At 40.5% G+C, this 15,186-nt stretch overlaps 1 protein-coding gene across 3 annotated transcripts in view; it reads right to left on the bottom strand.

The window, feature by feature from the left end:
• Positions 1-15,186, bottom strand: part of XRCC5 (X-ray repair cross complementing 5) — a 91,011-nt gene that overhangs the window by 14,475 nt on the left and 61,350 nt on the right. The gene's annotated exons all lie outside the window — the stretch shown is intronic.

Below are 15,186 nucleotides of genomic sequence, written 5' to 3'. Positions count from 1 at the left end.
CATGATAAACGTCAAACAGTGCCAGACAGAGAAGAGTAATGAGCCAGGGACACCCCATCTTCTATCAATCACAGGTCAAATTAGAAAAGATCAGCCTTTGTCTTAATTTAATATAAATATCCCTTTAGAATGAGGAATCATTGCTACATATCTTCTGCCCTTGAACCTGAATATTCTCTCTGTTGCTCAGTAGTCTACAAGCCATGAACACTTAATAAACAATAACTGTCAGCAATGTCATAAATTCTACAGAAAGAGGAAATACATTATTAATGTTATTGTTTCTAAGATAGGCTGCAACTTGAGGCTGCCTAACAAACAAATATTTTTCAGTGAGGAAAAGAGAAACATAAAGTCATCAGGGAATATAAGTCACGGAGCAGATTGAAACTGACCGTTACAACTGGTATAGAACAAACCAAGGAGATATACACATTCATGGCATAAAGGCTCAGTCTTACTTGTGCCCTGAAACCACTCACTCGCTGGCTGGGAGGGCAATTTATGCTGAACGGTCAAGGTGCGGCCACAATCATGGCCTCGTCTGAGCATCGTAATAGTTATGAATGGGTACATGCACAGTACTAATGAGACTACTTTCAAGGCTTGCCTATAAAGGCTCAAGGCCACTAACTTAATCACAATGACCTGGGCACTGCTCAATGCCTTATGAAAGACATCAAATTCAGTGCCATCAACTTAGGTCCTAAGAATCCTATAGCTTATGGAAAGGATTAAAACACTGGACAAAGCAGGGTGCCTGGGTGGCTCAGTCAGTTGAGCACCCGACTCTTGATTTCAGCTCAGGCCATGGTCTCAGGGTTGTGAAATCAGCCCTATGTTGGGCTCCGCGCTCAGCAGGGAGTCTGCTTGGGATTCTCTCTCTCCCCCTGCCCCTCCCCCCACTAGCATGCGCTCTCTAAATAAATAAAATCTTTAAAAAAACCCAAAAAACTGGACAAAGTGTTTCCTAATATAATCATTTTGCAGCAAGAGAAAAATATCCCCAGTAACTATTTCGTCTCTTCCACCAACTAGGAGATTATGATCTCCATTATAATAAAGTACTTAGCAAACTTGAGGGATTAAAGAAACACTTCCTTGCAATTTCTGAAATCTTTACCAATGTATCCTGCAGCGGTGAATTAATACCCAACAATACAAAGGAGAGAAGGGATGTGTGGATGGGTCTTTTTAAACAAGGTAAATAACACAGCCCTGATTAGTAGGCAGAGTGGAAAACCAACAAGCAGCTCAAAGCAAGAGAAGCTATCTATCAGCTTGGAGCGGTGAAGTGACAGAGGGTTTGACGGCGCTCGTCCAGCACTTACAGCAGCCTGCGTGCTCAGAAGAGACCCACAGACAGTCACTCAGAATTACACATCTAGCCACAAGTAAGAGCCTTCACAGGCTATGGGTAGTAATCCCAGAGACTTAGCGTTCCTCCTTTCTTTTGAAATGAGAACCAGGGACCTTAGTGAGCTATAATGTAAATGTTTCTCTTTATGCAGTGAATATTTTCCTTACTTTGACCTAGTATGTATTTACTGTGTAACTGTTACAGGGAAGACCCTGGAGCGTGTTCTGTGGAAGACATGAAGTTGAAGATAAAGTCCTTGCCTTTGAGGAGTTTACAACCTACGAGGGGATATAACACACACACAAAAGGAATAATAGGAGGTAAATGTGAAGAGGACCATGACTGGTATGGAAATATATCAGCTGATGTGAATTTTTAAAAATCTCTGGTGACTGATTATAAGACATTTTCATTAATTAACATGGCTTTTTTGCTGGGCAATGAAAAATAGAATTTGGCCATCATAGAGCAGGAAACAGAATGAGCAAAAGTATAAAGAAGAGAGGTGGGAAAGGACAGGGTATGTCTGAAGAGAAGCAAAGGGAGTCCAGACAGGAGGAGGGGAAGGAGGAGGAAGAATCAGCTAGGGGACAGGTGGGTGGTCCAAGAAGACAACAGTCTGTGTGAGGGTCCTGAGGCAGGATGGAGCTTGGCTCCAGAGCAACTGCAGGGGAGAAGGGTTGAAGACCAAGCCTTTAAGGAACTGCAACATTTAGAGCTCATGGAGAGAAAACAGAGTTGACAAAGGAGCTCAGGAGTGTTGAGGGAGACACAAGAAAACCAGGAGGGTACGGCGCCAAAGATGCTGAGATTAAAGAGGAGAGCTGTCTGCTGTGTCCAAACTATGACATAAAGACTGCAAAAAAAAAAGAAAAAAAGAGTATAAAAAGCACAAGGGATTAGGTACTGAAGCTTAGGGAGTCCTTAAACCCGGGAGCCCATATATCAACTAAATAGAGACTGAACTGCTTTGCAAAAAACAGTTCCCTGACCCATTTTATCTTGACATATGATGGTGCGTGCACACACACACACACACGCGCACACACACACACACACACAGTTGCCATCCTACAGGCAAAAGCAGAAGTCAATAATCCATTTGTAGTAATCATACAGGAAAGAAGGGATATAAAAAAAAGGAAGCAGGAGTCTCAACATCTACTTTCTACTGAAGAATGAAGTTCTTATGTATTTGTGGGCCTATTTGGATTGAGTTTTCTTACATGTTAGACTGTCTTTTCCTCCAGGAAGTTCAGGAACACAGGGAGATAAACATATCCACACTTGCAATAAAACCAATGAATACGAAGAACCAGATTTTGCCCTTCCAGGAATCATCAGTTACATGGCCTGTGCATTTGGCCCATGATTCTGAATTCTGTCGGTCTATCCAGACTATTTTGCGGTTCACTGACTATCATGAACCATTTAACACCAGCAAATAGCTGTGATGGATGATGCTTTAATATACTGAATATCACAATGGGATGTGGACAAGACTTCCCTTCCAAAGTCTGGTGGCATTTCATGTTTTCCTGACATTTTTAATAAAAGTAAAATGCAGAAATGGCAGACAAAAATAATATTCTACTTTGGCTTGATGACGCTTTTGAAGCCCCCATCCTCCCCACCCCACATAAAGGAAATGCTGATCATCAGGGTGCTTGTCTCCGCTTCCACATCAATTATAGGGTATGGAATGGCCTGTCAGTCTTCATACTCAGTAAATCACAGTGCCAATTATAATTCACCAAAATGCTTTTCAGAATTAGTCAGAGGCTCAATAATACTCATTAGTAGCTAATATAAAAGATGGCCATTGAAAGAGCCATCCATCTTAGGCAAGGGTCGTCATTTATTTCAAGGAGTCTTCAAAATCAAAATGGTCTAAATTTTGAGGTTTTAAATATGGGCATTATATATTAGCCCAGCATCTTACATATGTATAGATTGTTGATACACAAAATCAGTCTCAATAATATTTTAGTGTTAACACTAAAAATGCAACCCAGATACAAAAGTTTTATGTATGGGGAAAATGGCAGAGTTTTTTTGTTTAATCTGAAATGTATGTTCTCCCTCTCTAGAGAAAATATTCACCACCACCCAAAATCCCAGAAAATGAATCACCTCTCTTCTTCACAGGGGCCAAAACACCCGGGGCCATGTGCTTGTCAGCTTTTTTTTTTTTTTTAATATTTTTATTTATTTATTTGAGAGAGAGAATGAGAGAGAGAGAGCATGAGAGGGGGGAGGGTCAGAGGGAGAAGCAGACTCCCTGCCGAGCAGGGAGCTGGATGTGGGACTCGATCCCGGGACTCCAGGATCATGACCTGAGCCGAAGGCAGTTGCTTAACCAACTGAGCCACCCAGGCGTCCCTGCTTGTCAGCTTCTAACTTGACATTTGTTTACTACCTCTGTTCTCTGCAAAGATGTTTCCAACAGAATGAAAGGAAGTCATTTATTGTGGGTTTTTTCCCCTTCATCGGACAGAGCCCAAAACAGCAGTAGGTTCGCTCATCCGTCACACATTATATATAAAGGGCTGTAAAACCATCTCAAATGATTTTGCTCAACCCAGGCATCATTCAGGACGTTTCCCAATTTAATCCTTCTCACTATCTCAACGCCTCCTGTGAACTGTACTTATTGAAGGGGTGCACATTTTACAGAAGTTGGCAGTTAAATTATTTTTAAATGTTAAGAACAGATTTACACAATGACAGTGGCATCTTCATAAAACAAACTTAAAAAGTGATGATATAAATTAAGCACTTAAATAAGTATATGGTCAGGTCGGTAATTAAAGGGAATAAAATAACAGTATCGGCAAACAAAACTCAAAGCAGGTAGTCCAGTCTGCCACCAATTAAATGCACATGTAAATACAATCACCATTTTAAGCCAGAAACTTACAAGAAACATTTGCCTGATAAGAAAATGAGTCTGTGTTTTGATATAGGCAACTAGAACAGAAATGGATCGCCAACAGGCTTATGGCTCTTTCCTCCAGGATAAAAACTGGTCATCGTGGGTAGAGGCTGTGTATCTACCAGCCAGGGTCCAACCAGAAGAAGAGAAATCACTCTGACAAAGGAAGTGCGATGCAGGCAACTGTTACACAGGTGCTGGAGGGCTGTAAAGCCAACTGAAAATGGTGCTGTAACCCAGAGCTTAGGAACAGCAAGAAGCCCTCAGCGCCCCTTGGCAGTGCAGGGGAACGGGGAGAAAAGAGAAGAGAGAGCTGTAACAACTAGCACTCAGGGGCCTGTCCGGTGGGATCTGAAGCCATGGAGGACTGGAGATGCTGCCTAACAGAGGGAGGAAGAAATACCCCGGCTTCTCCCTCCCTCCTTGCCTCCTACCAATTTCCCACCAGGGTCTCCTGTTGGCTGAACCCTGTAGGAAGCCAGTTGTCATGGGAGGCTGCGAAATACAACCTGCAGGGGCTGGCTCTGTCCCGTCCCCACCCTCCACCCAGATCTGGTACACACATGGGAGGGGCGAGGAGTGGGTCTAGGGGCCATTCCACACAGTGTTACTATGAACCCAGAGAGGTGGATGCCCCATTTTATGCACTGGATAGATCCTGGAGACACAAAATTAACAAAGTATTCTTTAAATAATAAAGAAAGATAAGGGGCGCCTGGGTGGCTCAGTCGTTAAGCGTCTGCCTTCGGCTCAGGTCATGATCCCGGGGTCCTGGGATCGAGCCCCACACTGGGCTCCCTGCTCAGCGGGAGGCCTGCTTCTCCCTCTCCCACTCCCCCTGCTTGTGTTCCCTCTTTCGCTGTGTCTCTCTCTGTCAAATAAATAGATAAAATCTTTAAAAATAAATAAATAAAAAAAGATAAAATGTACAGGTTTTTTTCTTTCCTTCTTTCTAGTGAGAGAGAATACAATGAAATTCAATGGAAAGTTACTGAAAAGGATCATAAGCATTTGTTTAAAGCTTTTCCTAGCCAATTTTGTATGTGTGTATATATATAAAAATTATATATAAATTAAATAAATAAATAAATATATATATGTGTGTGTATATATATATATATGGCGCCTGGGTGGCTCAGTCGGCTAAGCGTCTGCCTTCGGCTCGGGTCATGATCCCAGGATCCTGGGACTGAGTCCTGTGTTGGGCTCCCTGCTCAGTGGGGAGTCTGCTTCTCCCTCTCCCTCCACCCTTCTGCCCTCGCTCATGCTCTCTTTCTCTCATGCACTCTAATAAATAAAATCTTCAAAAATACATATATTTAAAGCGTACTTCTACAAAACCAGAATCACGTAAAAAAAAAAAAAAAAGAGAGACATAGATCTCACGTCTACTTAAAACATCTTTAGAGCTACATACATCTCCCTTCCTTCAGGTCTAACCCTGTGAAACCCAGCACACGGCGGCCACACACCTGTGTGGACCACGATGACAAACCAGAAGAACCGGAAGTGACTGAACCCTTTCACAGAAGTCAAAGGATCTTCTGAAGACTGAAGTACAAAAAAAGGTATCCTAAATATTTTCTTCTCCATGACAAAAGATATGCTGACTTATTTCTTAAATGTCCTTTCTGCTTCTATTTCCAAAAGAGGCTGGATCTAAGATCCCAGGCAGAATCTGCCCTCAATTGTTTGTGCTCCTGGTCTAGCACATCTGGTATTCCTGGTTTTAGTTTTGTGGTCTTCAACAAAATATTTTTGTTGGGGAGAAAGAAATCACCGGGTGGCAACAAAAGAAACTGAGAATTAGGAAAAAAAGATAAACTTTACAAACCTGAAAATGACGTGCAAATGTCTTATTCTGAAGCAGCTGGACTGTGAAATAGACATAGCTCTGCCCTGATCTTCCCCCTTTCAGAAGCTGTTCTGCGAGACAATTTGCCCCAGGATTCCCCACTGAGCAGAGAGAGCTGCCCGCCTCCCCTCTGAGAAGAGAACAGTCCGTGGTCCTGACGCAGAGACCAGCACAGCCACAGTATCATGCGTGACCAGTGGCACAAGAAACTGAATGAAGGCACATAAAATGCTGACCACTCAACAATACAGATACAGCCTTGGCCGTTTTATTATCATTATTTTCTTACCAATAACTAAAAAACTCAATTAAAGCCTCACCATTTAAGCTCCACAAGTTCAGTCACAGACCATTTTTTCATGCTTAACGATTTTCTCATTAAATGCAGTAATTTCTTACAAATTGCACTAATAAAAGTAAGTCCTGCTGGGTGTTCTCCCCCCCTTTTAAATGCTGCCTTTTCATTGATGTGTTAAATTAAAACCCCAGGCACAAGGAGCAGAGTAAATGCAAAGTCTTTATTGTCAGAATCCATTCCTGCAGACTCTTGAGATCTCGCTGGTTTTATTTTTGTTTTTATTTGAGCTGTGAGTCCTACTTTATAGCCACAGGACGGTCTCTTGGTCTTAGCTCACTCTAGAAAAAAGGTGATAGTGCGAGCTAATGAGAAACTATAAAAATGGCATCCAGCAAGCCGACTAGTGGTAAGCTCATTTTATGTAAGAGAACATTACAACAAATCTTCATTCTGGATGAATAATGGTTCTCATCTTAAATAACTTGAGTGTAAGACCAGGTCTGTTCCTGAGTCAGCTGAAAATTTTAAGTCTCCTGGTCAAAGGGTGGGTTCTATGGCATTCTATGGTCTTTTTATTTTTTATTAACAACATTCAATTTAACCATTAAAGACCCATTGAACATGTCCCACAAAACCTGAAGGTTATCCATGAATATTTACAGATTTACAGGGCATACAGCGGTTTGCTAAAGACCAAAGAACATCCATTTTTTTGTTTTTTGTTTTTAGTATAACTAATTTCCCCAATTCCAGGAGGGAGTGCACTTAAAGTCCAAAATTGGGACATGATGCTAACATAAGAAAGAAGCTAAAGGAAGACTTTTTCATCAAATGAAGTGACTTCTTTGGCTCCTTTGTGTAACGTATATGCCATATGCTTGGAAGTATGTGTTAGGTGTGGGGCTAGGGAGTAGAGAGAGAGGGTCTCCACAATTTTCTAACTCTAAAACTTGGTGAAGCTTCCTAAAATAAAAGTGCTATAGAAGAATTAATAACCTTACCATGTAGACATGATCCCATTCCAGATGGGCAGTAGGAGGGAGGCAGAATGCAAGATGACAGTGTTTGGTACTGTAGCAATTTTACAGTATCTGTCTAGCTTCATAGCAGAGTGGATGTCATCAACCTAATGCAGGAAGTAAGCTGAAGGAACCAAGTAGCCATAGGAACAGTGCAGCCAAGAGGAAACACTCTGGAACAGGAGACCAATCTGGCAATGGGATCCAATTAAAAGTTGGTAATTGAATGGAATTGAAATTCCTGTATCAGTTGAAGAGATACAGTGAGTGGTGAGTCAGGCTCCACAGAAAGGAGAAGCAGGCGGCCACTGCTTGAATGTGCTTTTATGGACGATGGGGGCGGGGTGGTGGCACAGTGTCCTACGATGCCCTAAGAATCTGAGTCACTCTTTTTTAATTTTATTTTATTATGTTATGTTAATCACCATACATTACATCATTAGTTTTTGATGGAATCTGAGTCACTCTTAAAAGGACATATCAAGTACCAGAAAATTTAAAACAACTATGTTTCACGTGGTAAATCTTCCTAAAAATTGATAAATAATGATGCCCTGTGTTTATATGGCATCTTTCCTTCAGATCCTTTTTTTTCTTTCATTTTTTCCCTTTTTTGATTTTGTGAAGAAAGTTGTATAATATTTCAGAGCTCAAAATATCGAGATATTATTTTTCTCCACTTCTTCGATGGGGCTAAGATTTATGAATTGATCCAAAGAACCTGAGAGTTAATTCTGCTGTAATTCAAAAATTCAAATTGTTATTATTCTCAAGCACTGCTCCCTTAAAGTCAACAATGGAAACAAAAAAATTACTTAGTCAGCAGTACTCGGCAAACATAAAAACAGATGGAGGTTATCTGTTCCAGTGATGGTGGACTAACAGCAGCCGTCTTGACAATGTATCACATTACAATAAAACTACTACTAGGCACAGGTATCCCAGGATACACTGGCTCTTAAATCACAAGCACCTCTTTAGAGCGGGATTTGGGGGTGAGAAAAAAGAATGGGCATTCTTTGTGGAAGGAACATCATGAGCAAATATACAGAGGCAGGCAAGTCAATGTTACAAGGGTATTAGCAGAAATAGCGTTTGGTCTGAGTACAGAGTTCACAGAGGGGGCCTGTAGAAGATGGGTCTGCAATGGCAGAGAGGGTTGTAGAAAGCCTTGAAATGGGGGACTAATTTCAAAGACATGGGGAGTGATTAAAAAGGGCTGACCCTTAATCAAATCTGTGCTATAAGAAGCTAAATCTGGGGGCGCCTCCCTGGCTCAGTCAATGGAGCGTGGAACTCTTGATCTCAGGGTTGTAAGTTCGTTGGGTGTAGAGATTACTTAAAATTAAAAAAAAAAAAGGGAAATCTGTACCAACATATGGGATGAACAAGAAGAACTTTGAGGATAATTAATATAGGATGCTATAACTGTCCAATGGTGAAGTAATGAAAGCTTGAATTAGGATACTTGTGTTAGGATGGAAAGGAAGAGACAGATCCAGAAAATGATGGGAAATTAGGAGAGAATTATAAATGGGTACAAAGTGGTCAGAAATGCTCATCAACAGTCAACTCAAGAAGCAAAACAACAACAGCATCAAAAAACCCTTCTTTCTGGGGAAAGTCCTATTAGCACCAGGATATCCTTAGGCTGTTGCATCACTTGGGATACTTTTCTTTGGGCTTTCCTGTCCAGCCTTTTAATGGTTCAGGTTATGCAAGGCTAGTCTACGAATTCTTCCCCAAATTGGTCACCCACCTGCATTTGCACCCATACTGCCTTGTGTCCTACTGCCTTGGATGAACTATTTGTGCATCTAAGTGACCCCTTCCACTGGTGCCCTAGACACCACACCTCTCCCCTTCTCAAAGATCTCATCCAGTCTCATGCCTTCAGAGAACATCTCTAGGTGACTTTTTCCAGATTTATATTTAGAACCTAGAGCTCTTGCCTGAAGTCCAGACCTGCATAACCAGCTTAGCATGTCTCTGTCCTCTCAGTAAAAACCAATTCCTTCCAGTCGCTCAGGCCAAAAAACAGGAGTCATCCCTGATTCGTTTCTTTTTCTCACACCCTACATTCAAATAGTCGGTAAAACCTGCCAATTCTTTTAAAGCATGTCAAGAATCTGACCTCTTCTCACTTTCTCTCACTTGCATTACTACAGTAGCCTTCTAACTCATCTGCCTACTTCAACCTTGCCCATTCTCAACATGGTGGCCAGGGCACTTTGAAAACATAAGTCAATCAGATCAACCTCTACTTAGAATTCCTCAGTGGTTTCCCATTTCACTCAGAGTAGAAGCAGGAGGTCTAGGAGGCCCTATGTGATATGTACCCCAGCTACCCCCCTGATCTCATCTCCTACTTCTTTCCTTCAGCCACAATGGCTTCCCTGATGCTCCTTAATGAAGTCAAATGCTCTGCTTCAGGAGAACATACTGCTCCCTCTGTCTGAAACGTTCTCCCCGGAGATACCCACCAGGTTCTCTCCTCCACGTTCCTCAATTCTTTGTTCAAATGATACCCCAAAAGTGAGCCTTCCTTGATCCTCTATAAAATCATAAGCCCATCTCACCCCAGCACTCACTATCCCACTATCCTGTTTTAATTTTTTCTCTAGTGCTATCATGACTTGAATACCATTCTCTGAAAATTCATGTCCTTTCCAAAACCTTAGAATATGACCTTATGTGGAAATAGGGTCCTTGCCGATGTAATCAAATTAAGATGAGGTCATAAGAATAGGCCCTAATCTGACTGGTGTCCTTATAAGAAGAGGGAAATTTAGGGCATCTGGGTGACTCAGTCAGTTAAGCGTCTGCCTTTGGCTCAGGACATGATCCTGAGGGAGTCCGGGGATTGAGCCCTGTGTCGGGCTCCCTGGTCAGTGGGGAGTCTGCTTCTCCCTCTCCCTCTGCACCTCCCCCGGCTCATGCTCTCTCTCTCTCTCCCTCCCTCATATAAATAAAATCTTAAAAAAAAAAAAAAAAGAGGGAAATTTGGACACATACTGTGAGAGAGCTCCCTGTGAAGAGGAGTAGAGACCAGAGTGGTGTGTCTACAAGCTAAGGACCACCAAGGACTGTCAGCTGTCACCACGAGCTAGGAGATGGGCATGGAACAGATTCCCCTCAGAGTCCTCATATGGAACCAACCTTCCTGAAACCTCCACTTTGGAATTCTAGTCGCCAGAACTGTGAGGAAATAAACTTCTGTAGTTTTAAGCCAGCCCCTCTGTGGTACTTTGTTACAAAACCCTTGGAAACAAACACAAGTCCTTACCACCATTTGACATTTATTTTCTTGTTTGTTTACTGTCTGTGTTTCGCTACAGTGACTAGCACATAGTAGGATGCTCCATCATTTGCTAAATGGATGAACGAATGGCCTAAACGTCACTGATTTACTGTGGGAAACAGAACGCCACAACGACCACCAGTACATGTTCGTTCAGACTCCGAGATCTCTGAGAAAACTCGAGATTGCAGGGTTAAAAATAACGCGAAAGGATCAGAGTGAAATGCCCTTGGGATGTGTGTGGTCTGTTCTAAAGTACACAACAGAAGATGTTTTGTAGATAGGCAGCCAGCTGTAAAGAGCACACTGTGCACTCCCCTCTTTGTTCCTTTATTCTGTTTTAAAGATTCTTACGTGCTTGACTAATCCTGGGTACATGGAGGAATGTGCCTTACTACGCCCCTGGTGTAAATCATTATAGATCTATATCGCTGTAAAAGGTATATAAGAGTATGGAAAATAAACCTCAGCACCTTGGGCTGTTTGCCCGGGGTCCCCTGTGCCTCGCTATACTGTCGTCTCTTTTTCTCAGTTCCTTTGCCGCCCCAGGTCCCCGACTCTCTGAGGTCGACAATTTACTCCTGCAAAACCTCTAAAGAATGGAAGAGGTCTTTTTGAATTCCTTCAATTTAAACCCACACACTGCATTTTTAGAACTGGTATCACTAAGGGGAATGGATAGTCTAGAACTTTTTTATCACCACCCTTCACGTTAGTTTTACAGAGATGGAGATGGCGAAAATAAAGCTCTATGGAAGGGGGAAATACACAGACAAAGGGAAACGGGCTGTGTAAGAGATGTGTGCGGGCACGTGTGGGGAACATACCACTTCTTTTTTTTTTTTAATGGGGACGAGGGGCAGGGGCAGAGTGAGAATCTTAAGCAGGCTCCATACCCAGGGCTCGAGCTCACAGCCCTGAAATCATGACCTCAGCCGAGATCAAGAGTCGGATGCTTAACCAACTGAGCCACCCAGGTGCCCCAAAGATACCATGTCCAATGCTGTCCTATGTGCACATAGTCATCTTTCTGTTGTCACTTACTATGACTTAGCTCCATCCCACTTTGCTGTATGCTCTTTTTTCTTCTCTTAGATCACAATGATTGAGCCCACTGGGAATTGGGCGGGTAGTGGGGGAGTATTTTCCAAAATGTATTGTCTATGGCTATAACACCAATTTACCACACCCTAAAATATTAACCATCTTGACTACAACACAGCGTTAACAGGGATTAACAGGGTTACTCCTAAGAGGAGACAGTGAGAAAGCAAGATAAAATGTGAGTTTGGGGAGGGACTGGAAGAGATGGGGACAATGAAGGAGGAGACTTCCTTTTCTTAACTTTTATGTACTACTCTATTATTATTTGATTTTTTTCCAATGAGCATGCACTTATTTTTTAATGAGGAGAAGTCTAGGGAGCAATAAACAATTGTTTCTATTTCTAGTGAGTCTTAAATGGGTAGACATTTTTCATGGGTTGGCATTTACTGATGATGAAACTCAGAATACTTCTATTTCATGATCCTTTCATTTCTTTTTTATTTTTTGCACCATCTACTTTTTTCTTTCTGTTTATTACTCATATACTTAAAGGGCTGTATTAAAAAGGACCTTCAGATTATTTGATTTTACCCACTATGCTCGGGAAAGACCACCAATGTGAACCGGATTTACTACAGGCAAATCTTATCTCTGGTTTATATATTCAACGCCTCCCTCTCATCCTGTGCATTTAAAATTTCAATGTATAAGTCTTGTTGGCTTCATTACAGTCCATCTAAGAGTAATTAGAAATGGGGACAATTACGGGATAATCCAACCTTAATTATTCCATATATTTTCTTCTCAATGTATGAGACAAATAAGGAATCAAACAAAATAAACCCATGCTTGAGAAAATGGCACAAAAGAAGAAACAAATGAAAGGAGGGAATAGTGAATCTATAAACTTTCCAAATCTATAAGCACTGACCTAAGACTTATGTACTAAAATACCTATTGTCAGGGCACGTGGGTGGCGCAGTCGACTCTTGGTTTTGTCTCAGGTCTTGATCTCAGGGTTGTGAGACTGAGTCCCAACTGGGCTCTGTGCTCAGCAGGGAGTTGGCCGGAGATTCTCTCCCCCTCTCTCTCTGCCCCTCCCTCCACTAGTGCTTTCTCTTTTTTCTCTCTCCCTCTCTAATAAATCTTTTTTAAAAAAATACCTATTTATCACTAAATTGTAAATTGACTTTCATTACTTACAACTAATCATCTCTGTGCTCCAACAAGTTCCCGAATCTACACAATTTTTCCTGTACTGAGTAAGGTGGTCATTCACTAAAGTAAATGAATTCCTCTCATGAAGCAGAGGATTATGAAACACAAACATAATCTTGTGATACATGTATCTAAGTTTAAAAAAATTTTTTTAAACTCCAATACCTGAAGACTTTTATTTAAAATACACTCTATTACCTGAATTGACGATGTTTTCTTTACTGGTACTCTGCAGAGATTCACTTGGGTCTCCAGATTTTTGTTTAGCTAGGGTTAGGCAAAAATTAATAAAGGTCTCACCAGTCCACAAGGTCTCAAGGGGAATAACTTTCAATACTCAAAACATCATGGAGAATGACTAGACAGAAAATCAACAAGGATATAGATTTGAACAAACTATCATCTAAACTGACCTGACATTTGCAGAACCTTCGACCTAATGACAGCAGAATATACATTATTTTAAAGGGCATATGGAACATTCGTCAGAACAGAGTATAGGCTAAGCCATGAAACAAGTCTCAATATATTTGGAAGGGTTGAAACCATTCAAAATATGTCTTACGACAGAATGAAGATAAAAATCAACAACATAAAGAAATTTGGGAATCTCCAGTATCTGCAAATTAAACACTCTTCTAAATAATCTAAGGGTCAAAGCAGTAATCATGAAAGAAATAAGAAAGCATTTGAACTGAATGACAATAAAAACATGATGTATCACAATTTATGGTATGCAGCTAAAGAACTGGTTAGAGGGAAATGTACAGCTTTCAATGTCTACGTTAGAAATGAGGTTTCAAATTAATAATCTAAGCTCTACTTTAAGAAACTAGAAAAAGAGGACCAAATTAAATCCAAAGTGAGAAGAAAGGGAATAATAAAGACAAGAGCAGAAATCAATGAAATAAAAACAAAATAATGGAAAATCAATAAAAGCAGAAATAAGGATCTTTAAAAGATAAGCAAAACCATAAAGCTTTACTTAGATTGACCACGAAGCAGAAATGGAAAATCCGACCAAACCTACAATATGTAAAATAACCAAGTATTTGAAAGCTTCCCACGAAGAACCCTGGCCTAGGATTCACTGGCAAATTCTATCAAATATTAAAAAGAAATAATATTAATCCTGAAGGGGAAGAAAGAATACTTCTCAACTCATTCTATAAGGCCTGTATTTCCCTGGTATCGAAGCCAAACATGCTGCAAGAAAGGAAAACTACAGAAAGGAATCCTTCATGGACATATACACAAAAATCCTAACAAAGTATCAGCAAAATGAATTCAGGAACATAAAGAGAAAGAATTATACATACATACATACATATATATATATATATATATATATATATATATATATATATATATATATATCCACTGGGATTTATCTCTGCATGCAAGGTTGGTTTAACAACTGAAAATCAATGAATATAATAACATAGCATATTAACAGAAGAATCAAACCCACATTATCATTTCTATATAGAAAATGCATCAAAAAAATGCATCTGACAAAATTAAACATGCATTTGTAATAAAAACTCTCAACCAACTAGGAATGAGAAAAGAAAATCTTCAAGTCGATAAAGGGAATCTGAGAAAAACCAGAACATCATACTAATGGTAAAAGACTAAGAGCTTTTCCCTTAATCACTCTTATCATTCTATGATTGTTGGATATTCCAGTCAGTACAATCACGAAAAAGAATTTTAAGCTATACAAATTAGAAAAGAAGAAATAAAACTGCCTTTATATACAGACAGTATCATCCTGCATGTAGAAAATTCAGAGTATAGGAGCACCTGGGTGGCTCAGTCAGTTAAGTGTCTGCCTTCAGCTCAGGTCATTATCCCAGGATCCTGGGATCGAGCCCTGTGTCGGGTTCCCTGCTTAGTGGGGAGTCTGCTTCTCCCTCTCCCTGTGCCACTCCCCTTCCTTGTGCTCTCTCTCTCTCCCTCTCTCTCTCAAATAAAATCTTAAAAAAAATTCTTAAGAAAATTCAGAGTATATAAAAACAATTAGAAGTAATAAACAAGTTTAATAAGTTTGCAGGATATAAGATCAATATACAAAAATCAATATTTATATATACTGGCAACAAACAATCCAAAAAATAACTTAAAAAAATTCTATCCACAATAGCATTAAA

This window comes from Halichoerus grypus, chromosome 4 (genome assembly GCF_964656455.1).
Source record: "Halichoerus grypus chromosome 4, mHalGry1.hap1.1, whole genome shotgun sequence".
Taxonomy (NCBI): Eukaryota; Metazoa; Chordata; class Mammalia; order Carnivora; family Phocidae; genus Halichoerus; species Halichoerus grypus.
Note: the sequence above shows the minus strand (reverse complement) of the source record. Positions and strands in the feature narration are given on the sequence as shown.